At 43.0% G+C, this 15,678-nt stretch overlaps 1 pseudogene; it reads right to left on the reverse strand.

Annotated features, from left to right (window-relative positions):
- Window positions 1-895: 895 nt before the first annotated feature.
- Window positions 896-15,079, reverse strand: LOC122733404 (annotated as a pseudogene).
- Window positions 15,080-15,678: the final 599 nt, after the last annotated feature.

Raw genomic sequence — 15,678 nt, forward strand, 5'->3', positions numbered from 1 at the left:
ATATTGCTATCTCTGTGCACATTCTCTTGGTTCTGCTCACTTCACTCTACATCGGTTCACACAAGTCCTTCCAGGACTTTCTGAAATCATTCTGCTTGTCATTTCTTAATAGCACAATAATATTCCATCACCACCATATACCACAGCTTGTTTATCCATTTCCCAATTGATGGGCATTCCTTTGATTTCCAATTCTTAGCCACCTCAAAAAGAGCTGCTATAGGGGTAGCTAGGTGGCACAGTGGATAAAGCACCAGCCCTGGATTCAGGAGAACCTTAATTCAAATCCAGCCTCAGACACTTGACACTTACTAGCTGTGTGACCCTGAGCAAGTCACTTAACCCTCTTTGCCCCACCAAAAAAAGAAAAAAGAAAAAGATCTACTATGTATATTTTTGTACAAATAGGTCTTTTTCGGGGCAGCTAGGTGGCACAGTGGATGGCGCACCGGCCCTGGAGTCAGGAGTACCTGAGTTCAAATCCGGCCTCAGACACTTAACACTTACTAGCTGTGTGACCCTGGGCAAGTCACTTCACCCCAATTGCCTCACTAAAAAAAAAAAAAAGAAAGAAAAACAAATAGGTCTTTTTCTCTTTTTGGGGATGTCTTCAGTGCTATTTTTCTAGGGGTTTAAGTGAATTATCATATATTCATTATCTATGTGGGATTCCAGAATATAATTATTTTTCTTGATTTCTAGTAACATATTTTTTTTAATGTATAAGGTATTTTATTTTATCTGTTACATGTAAAGATAGTTCTCATCTTTTGTTTATACAAGCTTTACAATTTCAGATTTTTCTCCCTCCCTCCCCCCTCCCCTAGACAGCAGGTAATCTGATATAGGTTATGTCTATATATCTCTATACATATACATATATAGATATATACACAGACATATATATACACTTAACATTAATCCTATTTCTGCATTAATCCTGTCTAGTAACATATTTTAAGACAAAAGGAAGAAAAAAAATTTGAGTGAATTTTTAAAGGCCTAGTGAACTTTTTTATTGTCATAAGGTTAATTTAATTGGGTATGTATGTATGTGTGTGTATATATATATGTGTGCGTGTATATATGTGCATATATATATATGTATATATGTATATATATATATATATTTGGCTTAGAAAAACTAAATTTCTTCCCCATAGCAAATAACTCAAAGTTAACTTAAGAATTTGTGATTTTTAGGAATTTATTTTGTTTTTTTAGACCTTTGGGATTTATTTATTTATTTTTTGGTGAGGTAATTGGGGTTAAGTGACTTGCCTAGGGTCACACAGCTAGTAAGTGTTAAGTGTCTGAGGCCGGATTTGAACTCAGATCCTCCTGAATCCAGGGCCAGTGCTCTACCCACTGTGCCACCTAGCTGCCCCTGGGATTTATTTATGATACTTAAAAGACAATTTACATAAACTTAGTTTTGATAAATTCCAATTTTAAAGATTTATTTTTGCTTTAAGGTTGAATAGGAGAGATATCTGTAAGTTAAGAGGTTTCTAGCTAATTTACTTCATGAAAGTTTATCTTTTTTTTTTTTGGCAAGGCAATGAGGGTTAAGTGACTTGCCCAGGGTCACACAGCTAGTAAGTACCAAGTGTCTGAGGCCAGATTTGAATTCAGGTCCTCCTGGATCTAGTGCCAGTGCTTTATCCACTGCTCCACCTAGCTGCCCCCAGTTTATTATCTTTTTAACAACTGGATAAATTTGAAGCTGTTTTTTTTTCCCCAAGCCCCCCCCCCCACAAGACACCTGGGGAAATAAATTTTAATTTATCATCCACATAAGACAAAGACAGCACAAGATCAACCAGGAGAAGGAAGAGGAAACGGAAGAAGAGGGATACATTAGAGGAGCTGGGCTTTATCTTTTTCAGTCTTCATTCTGTCTTAGGGCCCAATAAATAGCAAATCCCATGAGCCCTCCCCCTTTCATTTCAGTAGAGGAATGTGGCATATGTAGGGAAGAGTGATATGGGGTGGCCCTTAGGGAAGATCTTCAGCAGTGAACATGCCTCGGGCGCGACGCAGGATGGAGTCCTTGGCTGCATCATAGGGCATCTCCAGAACAGCAGGTATTGAGCGTGCATGCTGTACAATTTCAGCAATATATTGGTTGATAAGGATGATATCAATCAATGTCATCCCGATGTAGAAACTGCCGGAAGGTGTCCTCGATTTCATTGATGGTCGTGTCCTTCTCCACCACCAGGAAGTTCGGGTGGCAGTGCTTATTGAGCTCTCCGATGCCAAGCAGGAAACCGGTGATGGTGTCCTCGTCTCTGATCACCACGATCAGCTTCCCTCGCCGTGCCATTTGGATGCTGCTAGGCTGCTGTCTCACACAGCCCTGGAGAGTGGCAGTGGAAAGGTGGAAGCTCCCCTCACCTTGGCTCCTCCTACCCTGAAGCTGTTTTTAAGAAAGGGAAATACTTTTGGAAGGAATGTTTAAGTTACAAAATCTTTTATAAAAACTTTTTGGTTTTGTTTTAGAAGGCCTGTTAAATTGTATTTCTAAGCCAATTTATTGCAATAATTTGATGGTATTAAACAGCTGTGTCCAGATCCACTGTGATTCGTGAGACTTTATGGAGAAAGCCTTTTGGGGGACCCTTAATATTCTTTTTGGAGCTTCATTTTTAGGTTTGTTGTGTCCTTGGAGCACCCTTAAATAGATGCTTTAAAAAAAGTCAGCACTTAGCAGATCAATGAAAGTGATATCTGAGATCTAAGGCTAGTGAATATCTGTCCCTGGAAATAAGGTAGGGAGGTTACCTCGCGAAAGCTAAGGTTGGACTCTTCTTATTTTCCTATACAAGAAATCTGTCTACCTGGTTCCATATGCTAGTGGTGTAGGACTTGACACTGTTTTTTTTAACCATGTCCCTGCTTATAACTCTCATAGCAAATTTCTATTATCAGGGTAGACAAACAGTGGAAGTTTGTTATTGCAAAATTGAATTTATTAGTTATTGGATTAACATCGAGGCATCTTAATTATTGTAATATGCTGCAAGTGGGAACGTCTTGCTATTTTGATCTGAATTTGTTGTCATTCCATGGCCTAAGCAAAAGGTCAATTCCTAAAGTATTTCATTCTTTCAGAATGATATGGGTATAATTAAGGAAAGGTAGAGAAGCTTGTGAAACAAAGATGTGACTCTATTAAAGTTGTGAGGTTAAAGTCAGGAACTTCTTTTTGTACAGTCAGTTATGTTAGTGAAGAGCTAGCTTGTGTCAACTTCATGGGAAATCTGATTTTACTTATATTTGTTATTTAATCTAGAATTAGAATGTGTACAAATGCATGCAAACTACTTAAAAGTCATCTTAAAGATGTTCCCATTGTTTAAAAGAATTCTGAGAATAGTCTGTGTTTATGTTCATTGGAACGTGGTTAATAACTGAACATGTTTTACCATAGGATGTTTCATGTAATCTGTTCTCTGTATACAATTGAGGATTATCATACTTGCACATCCCATCCCAAGTCTTTTGTTGTTTGTTATTAAGCATCTTAAATCAAAAGCATCTGTGTAATTTTGAACTTGGAGCATCTACTTACCATGAGTATTAGTTACATCAAGAAAAGTTGTGGGGCAGCTAGGTGGCACAGTGGATAGAGCACCAGCCCTGGAGTCAGGAGGACCTGGGTTCAAATCCGGCCTCAGACACTTAACACTTACTAGCTGTGTGACCCTGGGCAAGTCACTTAACCCCAACTGCCTCACTTAAAAAAAAAAAAGTTGTGATTTTTCTGTAATGAATCTCTTACTGTTTCCAATGTGAAACTACAGTCAGTATTTGTTATCTAGGATATGTGATCCTTGAGAGCTGAATCCACCAGAAGCTCTGATTATTGGAACTTGCTATTTAAGACCTTATGGGACTATAACTGATATTATTGAGTCTGACTCCAGGTGAGACCATCAAGGAATGCTATTGAGCCAATGAATTGATGTTGCCAGTAACCTCAAGGGTAAACCCCATGAAGTGCAGATAGAGTTCTCATGGGAAAGGGTGGGAGAACAACTCTTGCCATGGGGCAGAGTAGGATTCTCCTGACTTAATTTCCTCAATATGATATTTCCTCTTGAATGGAAAACATCCTGCCTGGCTGATTTTAAGCATGGCTCAATGCAATTGGCTGTCTACATATCTTTTGCCTGGAATTGACATGAAATTAGGGAAGCATTATTCCCTCATATATATTCCCTCAATAATTATGTCCCTATTATTCTTTTTTTTTTTTTTTAGTGAGGCAAGTGAGGTTAAGTGACTTGCCCAGGGTCACACAGCTAGTAAGTGTTAAGTGTCTGATGTCAGATTTGAACTCAGGTCCTCCTGACTCCAGGGCCGCTGCTCTATCCACTGCGCCACCTAGCTGCCCCTCCCTATTATTCTTTTATAGCAGATTTCCATAATCATGTTAGGTGATCAGTATGAATACAATATTAATTCTTTATCTAATATTGGAGCATATCTGAGTTACTATAATAAGATGCAGGTATAAGATTTGAGCTATTTGGCCTAGAATTGTAGTCCTTTTTATATTCCAAACAAGGTATTTACCCTTGTCCTCTGTTACTAGTTATATATATATTTCTGTGTAAGTTAAGGTCCTTTAATTTCTCACAATGGCATGGAGATAATTAGGCAAATGATGCAAAGATCTATGAAACCAGGATTTGATTCTCTTATTTAGTGAATATCATAACTGTCTCAGTTTGGTTAAGGAAAGGAATATCACTATTAGTATCTTAGAAGAAGAATGGATTGTGGTTTAATCTTGTAAATGCCTTAAAGAGACATCAACTTCTGTTAGGGGTTATTCATTTGAACATGGCTAAAAGTTGAAAATGTTTTATTATAAATAACTTACTTGATATATACTGTTTTAAAGTTGATTACTCAATTTATTTATACATCCCATCCCAAAATCTTTTGTTAAAATTGAAGCTGGAAACTTCTAAATGAATTCATTTTTGCATTAGAGTCCATCTTTTGTAAAAAACTGTTCTGGGGGCAGCTAGATGGCGCAGCGGATAGAGCACCAGCCCTGGAGTCAGGAGTACCTGAGTTCAAATCTGGCCTCAGACACTTAACACTTACTAGCTGTGTGACCCTGGGCAAGTCACTTAACCCCAACTGCCTCACTTAAAAAACAAAAAACAAAAACTGATCTGCTATGTCCAAAGGGCTATAAAACTGAGCATATTCTTTGACCCAGCAATACCACTACTGGATCCCAAAGAGATCATAACAATGGGAAAAGGACCCACATGTACAAAAATATAGATAGCAGCTGTTTTTGTGTTGGAATTGGAAAGAACTGGAAATTGAGGGGATGCCCATCAATTGGGGAATGGCTGGACAAGTTGTGGTATATGAACGGAATGGAATACTATTGTGCTGTAAGAAATGATAAGCAGGAGGAGTTCAGAGAAACCTGGAAAGACTTACACGAATTGATGATGAGGCTGGATTTGAACTCAGGTTCTCCTGAATCCAGGGCCAGTGATTTATCCACTGGGCCACCTAGCTGGCCCCTTCCCTTTTGTTCTGATTCTTCTTTTACAACATGACTAATGTGGAAATGTTTAACATGTTACATATATAACCTATATCAGATTGGTTGCTGTCTTGGAGAGGAGGGAGGGAAGGGAAGGAGGGAGGGAAGGGAAGGAGGGAGAAAAATTTGGAATTCAAAGTCTTACAAAAATGAATGTTGAAAACTATCTTTACATGTAAATAGAAAAAAATAAAATACTATTAAGATTGAGAAAAAATAAAAGATGACTTGGGGGAAAAGGAAAGGGATTTGGAAATGAAGATGTTATATAAGCAAAAGATATCCTTAAATTTTTTTTTAAATTTTTTTAATGAGCCAATTGGGGTTAAGTGACTTGCCTAAGGTCACACAGCTAGTAAGTGTCAAGCATCTGAGGCCGGATTTGAACTCAGGTACTTCTGACTCCAGGGCCGGTGCTCTATCTACTGCGCCACCTAGCTGCCCCCTTAAATTTTTTAATTAAATAAAAGCAATTAAAAAAATAACTGGGGGGAAAAGTGTTCTGTTATTAATTTCTTAGTGGAATCTCATCCTCCTAATGGGGGAATGAATAATGCTAAATATAAAAATTGGGTTCTAACTTTCTGTTTTTATCTGAGTTTCATATATACATACGTGTGTGTGTGTGTGTGTGTGTGTGTGTGTGTGTGTGTGTGTGTATCTCAACATGACAACTGGCCAACCTATAAATAGAAATTTTCTGGTCTAAAAATTTCCAAATTTGGGGCAGCTAGGTGGCGCAGTGGATAGAGCACCGGCCCTGAAGTCAGGAGGACCTGGGTTCAAATCCAGCCTCAGACACTTAACACTTACTAGCTGTGTGACCCTAAGCAAGTCACTTAACCCCAATTGCCTCACCCCCCCCAAAAAAAACCCCTCCAAATTTGATTCTCCAATAATAGAAACATAAGGTTTGAGCTAACTTTCATTATCTGATCTGGTTATTGGCAGAGAAGAACATTTCTACAGGTGACCTGAACCAAAGAAGAATTGCTCTGAGACCATCAGATGTTTCCAAAGAGTCAGAGGGATGAGATTTCTATTTTACTGTTGTACTTTTTTCCCTTTGTCCCTTTTATCTATAAGGTCTACTTATCAAAGGGGATTACACCCTCTGGTTCTGTCAAGTTGTGTCCATCTTCCCCATTTTCCCCTCACATTGTCTCCCCTCATAAGCCCCAAAGCTAGAAACACTTGATAAAGTGTTTGTCATATCAGTTACTGATTCGTTGAGGAGGCTTGTGACTCTCTCATTTTTTGTTTTGTTTTTTTAACACACAATGTTGTTGATACAATGTTCTCCTGGTTCTGCTCATCTCACTCAGCATCACCTTTCCTCATTTTTTTTTGGGCGGGGCAATGGGGGTTAAGTGACTTGCCCAGGGTCACACAGCTAGTAAGTGTCAATTGTCTGAGGCTGGATTTGAACTCAGGTCCTCCTGAATCCAGGGCCACTATCTATCTATCCACTGTGCCACCTAAGTGCCCCCCACCTTTCCTCATTTTCAAGAAGGGTTTGTAAGTAACATCACTGCCTCTACTTATTTTTTTTTTTAAAAGGCATTCAGAGCCAGGCCTCTTTGTAATCAGGGCTCAGGAGGTTGTGAGCTCTTTTCACAAATGGAGCATGTCTCCTTCAAACCTCTGGATTTGTTTTATTTTGCACACTGGTTCATAGATCAGCACTTTTGAAACCTGGCACCAAAAAGGCACACTGATACCCCGTACAAGATCTGTTAGAAATGCTGCAGTGCAGATAGGCAAAACTTAGCCAATCCCTCTCATGAGGGGGAAATTAGGAGCAGGAAAACTACATGAGCCTACATGATCCAGGGCTACTGACACAATTATCGATGAAATAAAAGTAAAAGAAAATAATGAAAAAGTCTTTACAGGAAACTCTTCAGAAAAGATATGTTCATTGGCAAATCAGAAAAGAGCAATTTAATAAACCAAACACATCATTTTAAAATAGCAATCTTAAAAACTGGAAAAAGAAATAGATAGAATGGAAAACCAAAAATGACAGATATGATAAACCTAAGAATGAACCAAATGAGGTATTTTTCCTTCATAAGAGTATCATAACCCACAAACCTTAGCTAACCTGTTCAAAGGTGATGTAAAGATGAGGTGAGGGAGAGGGAAGGAGAGAATTAGAAAATGATCCAAATTTTTTTAAAAAAATGAGCATGTTAGGAGGAGTTCAGAGAAACCTGGAGGGTCTTACATGAGCTGATGCTGAGTGAGATGAGCAGAACCAGAAGAACATTGTACACAGTATCATCGACACTGAGTGTTGACCTACTGTGATGGACTAGATTCTTCTCACCAATGCAATGGTACAGAAGAGTTCCAGGGAACTCATGAGAGAAGGGATCTCCAAATCCAAGAAAAAAAAAAAAAGAACTGCAGAGTATAGATGCTGATTGAACCATACTATTTCTTTTGGTTTTGGTGCTGTTGTTTTTCTATTTTGAGGTTTTTCCTCATTGCTCTGATTTTTCTCTTATAACATGACTAATGCAGAAATATGTTTAATGTTATTGTGTGTGTGTGTGTGTGTGTGTGTGTGTGTGTATATATATATATATATAAAACCTATATCAGATTACCTACTGTCTAGGGAAGGGGGGAGGGAGAAAAATCTGAAACCGGAAAGCTTGTATAAACAAAAGTTGAGAACTATCTTTACATGTAACGGGAAAAAAATAAAATACTTTATTTAAAAAAATGAGCATTTTGGAATAGCTAGGTGGCAGAGTGGATAAAACACTGGCCCTGATTTCAGGAGGACCTGAGTTCAAATCTGGCCTCAGACACTTGGCACTTACTAGCTGTGTGACCCTGGGCGAGTAAGTCACTTAACCCCAACTGCCACACCGCCCCCCCCCCAAAAGAAATGAGTATGTGCATTTCCTCTGTAGTACATCTCCAGCTGCTTCTTGGACATCTTGAACTGGATGTTCCCTAAACATTCCAAACAGAACTATTCAGCTTTCCCTTCAAAGTCTAGTCCCTTCCACCTTTCTTATTACTGTAATGCTCATCACCATCCTTAAAGCCACTGAAGCTCACAAGCTTCAACTCTTCATTCTCACTCAGCCCCCATAGCCAATCTGTTGTCAAGGCCTATCAATTTAACCTTCACAAAAATCTCTCCTATATGTCCTCTTTTCTCTTCTGATAGTCACAACCCTCCCATTAGCCAAATAACAGGTCATCGTACAAGCCTCTCCCCACTCCATTCAGTGGCTCCCTATGACCTCCAGGATCAAATATAAATTCCTCTGGCATTCAGGCCTCTTCATAGCCTGGCTATTTTCTACCTTTTCCTCGTTCTTATGAGGTTTCCCCCACCACACTATTCTGTGATCCATCTCTATGCCTTTGCACAGACATGCCTGAAATGCTGTCATCTCTCACTTCCATGTCCTTCAAGACTCAGTTCCATTGCTCCTCCACTGTTCAGGCCTTACCCTTTCAGATCACCTTTATCTACTTGGTTATACACACTTACACCCCCCCACACACACCCCCACACCCCTGGTGTTTGCTTGTTGTCTCTCCCAATAGACTGGCAGCTTTTTGAGGAAAGGGACCCTATCTTTTGTGTTTCTGTTTATCCCCAGTGCCTGGTAGAGAGCAGATGCTTAATGAATTAGTGCCGACGACCTCTCTTCAGAATGGGTGGCTTTGGACTCAGAGGAGGGAGGGGCTCCTCCCCAGCCTGCTGCTGGTGGCACATGGCTTCTTTGCCCCTAAGCAGCTCTGACAGAGCTATTTTCAGGCTTACCAGCTACTTTGTGTCCGGGAGGCAGGAGGGGAGGCTTTGATAACCAGCCGCTAGCAGTTCAGCCACATTGCAAAGCTTTTGTTCTTTTCTTGTTTTATGTCCTATCCTTGCAGGGATTGGGAGTTATTGTTTCACGTTGTGAGTTACTGTTTCATGTGTCAAGTCTTGGTCAATGCATGCTTATGAATTTTAAGTGTCCTTTTTGTAGTAGACAAAATAAGTAGCTGTCCTGCACCTGGAAAACAAAATGAAAAAGGTGAATTCACAAGCAAGAGAAAATAATATTATCAGTACCTATTTTTGCAGAACTCAATGTTCACAAAATCAAGAATTTAAAGGAAATGGATTACTCCCAAAAATGTACATTAACCAAGTTATCAGGAAAAGAAGGAAAGATCTTAAAGCTTGATCTCAATCTCAGATGTTGAAATTAAACAAATAAAAGCACTGGCCCTGGATTCAGGAGGACCTGAGTTCAAATTCGACATCAGACACTTAACACTTACTAGCTGTATGACCCTGGGCAAGTCACTTAACCCTCACTGCCCTGCAAAAAAAAAAAAAATCAAAACACATTCTTCTCTAAGATAGGGGTCAGCTTCCCTTTTACCTGGCAGTGACAGAAACATAAACAGAGTAAGGCCACAACAAAACTTGTCCCTTGTATATTTGGGGTAGCCAAGTGCCCATGTGAGAAGCAAGGGCAAGGGAATTCTTCCTCTGGTGACCCTTGGATTCAAAGGATCTCTGGCCCTACTCGGCAGGAGCCAACATGGAATTCCATTCTCTGCCAAGACCTCCTTCCATTAACCTTCCTGGTCAACAGGCTCCCTAGAGGCCTGGACGAGGGCCCTTCCCAGCTCCTAAAATAAGATAATCTTGAGATCATCCCTGGACTCCTTGCAACTCTGGGCCTCAGTTCTCTCCTATGTAGACTACATGGTGAACAAACTGAGAGATTCAACAAGCATTTACTAAATGCCTACATATAGTATGCAAAGCCCTGAGGACACAAGACAAAGAGGAATCCTGGCTGTCAAAGAGCCTACATTCTATTGCTGGAATGGGGAGGAAGGGGTGTGGGTGGAAATTCAAATGTCCCCAAAGACAGTTAATATGAGAAAAACTGAACAAGGAGCTCTCATGGACAACTATTAGGGAAGACTTTTCAGAGGAGTTGGCAACTAGGTGAAATCTTAAAGAAAAGATCTTGGAGAGCTAGATTTGCAAAAGAACCTTACAAAAATATGGGAATTGGCATATGTGAGTGCATGGAAAAGGTGGGTAATTCAGCATGTTGTTCATTTTGACTGGAATGTAGATTTCTAACAGGAAATAATATGAAATTAGGCTAGAAATGTGGGTGGGAGAGGCCTGAATGGGCAGGCTAAGGAACTCTGCTTTTTAACCTTTAGGTAATGAGGAGCCATTAAAAGCTTGTGATATGGAGAATAACATGGTCAGTCCTGTGTATTAAGAATGAGTTTGGGGGCAGCTAGGTGGCACAGTGGATAAAGTACCGGCCCTGGATTCAGGAGTACCTGAGTTCAAATCCGGCCTCAGACACTTGACACTTAGTAGCTGTGTGACCCTGGGCAAGTCACTTAACCCCCATGGCCCTGGAAAAAAAAAAAGAATGAGTTTAATATTTCTAGCAGCTCTTTTTGTGGTGGATAAGAATTGGAAATGAAAGGAATGCCCATCATTTGGGGAATGGCTGAACAAGATGTGGTATGTGGTGATGGAATATTATTGTGCTATAAAAAATGACAAGCAGCACGATTTCAGAAAGGCTTGGAAAGACTTGTATGAACTGATATATAATGAAGTGAGCAGAACCAGGAGAATGTTGTGACTTGATGAGCTCTAAGGTCCTTTGTAGCTTTAAATCTGTGATCCCATGAGAGATGTCCAGTAGGTCATTGGTGATGCTACAGAATAGGTCAGGAGAGAGATTCCATTTGGATGTAAAGATTTTGGAATCATCTGTGTAGGTATAATACATGAACCCATGGGACTTGCCTAACTTCCACCTTCCCTCTTTCTGGTGAAGATATCTTCCCAATTATCCAGCCTTGCAAGCTGAGTCATACTTGCCTTTTCAATCTCTCTTAGTCCGGATAGAAAGCTAATCAATGGCCAAGTTTTATCAATGGTACCTCCAAAACATTTCTCCAATCCATCCCCTCTTCTTGACTCACAAGGCCACCACATTGGTGCAGGCCCTCATCCCTTCCCACCTGAAACATTTCGATAGCCGCCTTCTTTTTTTTTTCTTTTTTTTTTGGTGGGCAGTGAGGGTTAAGTGACTTGCCCAGGGTCACACAGCTAGTAAGTGTCTGAGGTTGGATTTGAACTCAGGTACTCCTGAATCCAAGGCTGGTGCTTTATCCACTACGCCACCTAGCCGCCCCTTTTTAATCTTTTTTTTTTTTTTTGGTGGGCAGTGAGGGTTAAGTGACTTGCCCAGGGTCAATAGCCTTCTAACTAGTCTCCCTGCAGCTAGCCTCTGTTCCCTCTCATCCTCACCCTCCAGTGGCCAACTGGATATTGCCAAAATAGAGGTCTTGTTGAGTTATTCTTCCACTTAGGGAGTTCCAATAGCTTCCTACTGCCTCTAGGCCAAAATCTGATCTCTCATGTTTGACATATCAAACCCTGCATGGAACCCTGCTTCCAACCTATCTCTTCAGTAGGGGAAGGAGAAGGGAATGTTTCTATAGTGTCTACTATGTACCAGGTACTTTGCTAAGTGCTTTACAAATATGATCTCATTTGGTTCTACCAATCACCCTGGGAAGTAGGTGCTATTATCCCCAATTGACAGTTGAGGAAACTGAGGCAAACAGAAGTGAAGTGACTTGCTCAGGCTCACACAGCTAGTGTCTGATGATGGATTTGAACTCAAGTCTTCTTGACTCCAGGCCCAGCTCTCCATGGCGCCCCTAGCTGCCTTATATCTCCTTGCTACTCCCTATCATTCACTCTGTGCTCAGGCCAAATTGGCCTAACTCACTAGTCCCCATAAATATTTGTGTACCATTTCCAAACCTTTGCATAGGGTACCCCATATGCCCATCTCCCTCCTCACCTCTGCCTAGTGGAATCCCTAGTTTCTTTTAAAATACAGCATAGGGGGCAGCTAGGTGGCACAGTGGATAAAGCACCAGCCCTGGATTCAGGAGGACCTGAGTTCAAATCTGGCCTCAGACACTTGACACTTACTAGCTTACACAGACCCTGGGCAAGTCACTTAACCCTCATTGCCCCACCAAAAAAACCCCCAAAACAACAACAACAAAAACAAAAAACATAGTATAGGTGATACCTGTTCACAGGAAACCTTTCCTCACCCTGGCTCTCTGAAATAGCTTTGTATCAATCAGTGTGCATTCTGGGCCTCCTTATGTGCCCTCGCCCCCAAGAGGAGGGACTGTCTCGGGTTTGTCTTTGTGCCCCCAGTGCCTCTCAACCACTGCTTATTGATTCCGATTGGGAAAACATGTAGAAGAGAAAGAAAGAGAGGGTGGGGTGGGGTCAAAGGTCATACTGATGAGGCCTAAAGGAGAAGATGAAGAGAATGCAAAGGAGACCAAGAAGGGACAGTCAGACAGGTGGGAGGAAAACCAGGAGAGACCAGGGTCACCATAAGCAAGGAAGGAGAAATTGTACAGGAAGTCAAAAGGGTAAGGCAGTACAGAGAAATCAAGACTGAGGACAGAGAAAATGGCATTCACGATTGCTATAGAAAGATCATTGGTGACTGGGAGAAAGTTTTGTTGAGTGGTGGGGACAGAAGCCAGACTACGAATAGTTAAAACATGAATCAGAGGTGAGAGAGTAGAGCTAGTAAGTTAAGCTGTTCTTGTCAGAAGTATGACCTTAAAGGAGACCACAGGCTAAGAAATCAAGCCTGGCAGGAATCAGTAGATATGGAAAAGTTCAAAATTAGGGAGAAAGGGGATAATTGAGGGAACAAGGTTTCCCAGGAGGTAGGAAGATAATAAATGGAGGGGACAGGTAGAAAGATGGTCTGAGTTAATTTGAAAGAGACACCCCTCCCTCAGACACTGGAACAAAAGAGGAGAGAGTAGGGGATGATGTGGAAGGGTTTCAAAGTAAAGTGGGGAACCTGGAGTCAACAAAGGAGGATAGGGGGCACTGAGCAATCTGTCACTTGAACCTCTCCAGTCTCCCTTTTCCAACTGCCTACTGGACATCTTGAACTGGCTTTCCCATAAACCTCTTCAACTCAATGTGTCCAAAACAGAGTCCATTCTTTCTCCCCAAACTCACTTCCCTATTACTATCAAGTGCACCAGCCTAGGTGTCATCCTCGCCTCTTCGTTCTGTCACCCCACAATCTATTGCCAAGGCCTGGCAAGTTTATCTTTACAGTTTCTCTCACATTGAAGTTCCCTACTTCAATTCATCTTTTATTTGACCACTGGGTTACCATGTCATTCTCCCAATTGAATAGACTTCAGGGGCTTCCTATCACTTCATGTATCTTCTGGTGTTTCAAACCCTTGGCCCTCTGGCTCTCTCCCACTTTGCCTTACTCGTCCACATATACTCAGCAAGGCAGTGACACTCCATTCCCATTAATGCCAATGCTTCCTCTCAGTAATTATCTCGAATTTCTCGTCTATATAGATTGGCTTGATGTAGTTATTTGCATAGTCTTCCCATTAGACTGGGAACTCCTTGAAGTCAGGGCCTGTCTTCTGCCTTTCTACCCCAAGTACTTGGAACACAGCGGGGACTTGGTAAATACTTTCGATCTTTTCCTGTTTGCCTAGGTTTAGGTTGGGAGCATTCTGCCAACTTGAACTGTGGCTAAATTGGTTTGCTCCTTTTAATCTCTGGATCCTTCTGGCACTGGTTTGAATCTTTGCCTTTGCAAAGAGTAAAACCCATTTGGTTTGTTGATTATTGGGGAGAGGGTGGAAATGTAGCACGCCTACATCTGGTACTCTTAAAACCAAAGTTAATAAACATTTTAAAAAAGAAAAGAGCAATCGTGGGCCAAGAGAGCCAAGGATGGCGAGCCAGCTCCACTGGTATGCAACCAGTGGCCCCTGGTGGCCTAGAGCGCTAAGCGCAATAGGCTGTGGGGGAGGGGAGCAATGGCCTCCACAAGGGCGGGCTGGCGGGCGGAGGGGCAGCTGGAATTTTCCATCCAGATCTGCGCATGCCTATGGCGCCAGCCCGCCAGCCCGCCCTGGGCTCAGTAACGTCATCAGAGCCTACGTCAGTCCTGATCGGGTTGGGTCTGCCGCAGTGGGCAGTGAGTTCTCCGTGCAGCAGGTCGCTGGGTGGTAGGCTGCGGAGTTCCACGATGCGGCACAGGCCACGCACCCCCCCCCCCCCCACTTACCTGCCCTGGCCTCCACAGCAGCGATCCCGCCTCTAGAGGCCGGTAGCACTGGGAGATCGGGTCACCGATGATCCGCCGCCGCCGCCACGGTCCCGCGGTCCGCCGCCGCCGCCACCGCCATCCCTGCCCCCCCAGTCCCCTTCCTCCCCTCAGGGCCCTTGCCGCCCCCATTCGCCACCTACCCAGCCTGCTTGGGCCATCCTTGAGCCCACAGTGGCAGGGACAGATCCGCAATACCCGGCGAGGCGTGTCCGATCACAGGCCCGTCCTCCATGTGCCGAGCTCCGGTGGCCGCGCCTGTGGCAACGCTGCACCGCCCGACTCTGCAGAGGACGAAGAAGGAGCCAGGTAGGAAGGAGGTGACCGGCCGGGGGGCTGGGGGGGTACCCGGAGCCACACCGGGAGGGAAGGGGGACCCCTGGCCAATAGGAGCGTGGAGAGGGCTACGCAGAGGCCTTTCCTGGCTAGTCGGGCTGAGCCGCAATCCGGCCCCGCCATACACTGCTCTTGGGGCAAGACAAGGCTCGAAAGGAGCGGGTGGAGGTCCTCTTCATTGTGGGTTTGAGCGGGCGGACAACACCCCAAAATGGCGCCGGCTAGCCAAGGGCCAGATCATTCTGGAAAAAAACAAGCACACTGACTGCTGCATGGCCACCCCTTGTGGCGGTTGGGAGAGAAGCAGGCCCTTTGTGCGCATGCCCCTTCTGCCTCCCCCTCCCCCCCCTTCGGCCTGCCTCCGTGGGCGAGCCCTGAGCCAGACCCCACCTCCCTCCCCCTACCTCATTTGCTCCTCCTACCCCTGTCAATCCCCACTCGCTCCTCCCTTCCCAGGCCTCATTCGCTCCTCCCTCACTCCTTCCCCCCTCCCCTAAAGGAATGTCCGCGTCACGCGGTCTAACAAAGCCTGTTTCTTTTCTA

This window comes from Dromiciops gliroides, chromosome X (genome assembly GCF_019393635.1).
Source record: "Dromiciops gliroides isolate mDroGli1 chromosome X, mDroGli1.pri, whole genome shotgun sequence".
In the NCBI taxonomy this organism is placed as follows: Eukaryota; Metazoa; Chordata; class Mammalia; order Microbiotheria; family Microbiotheriidae; genus Dromiciops; species Dromiciops gliroides.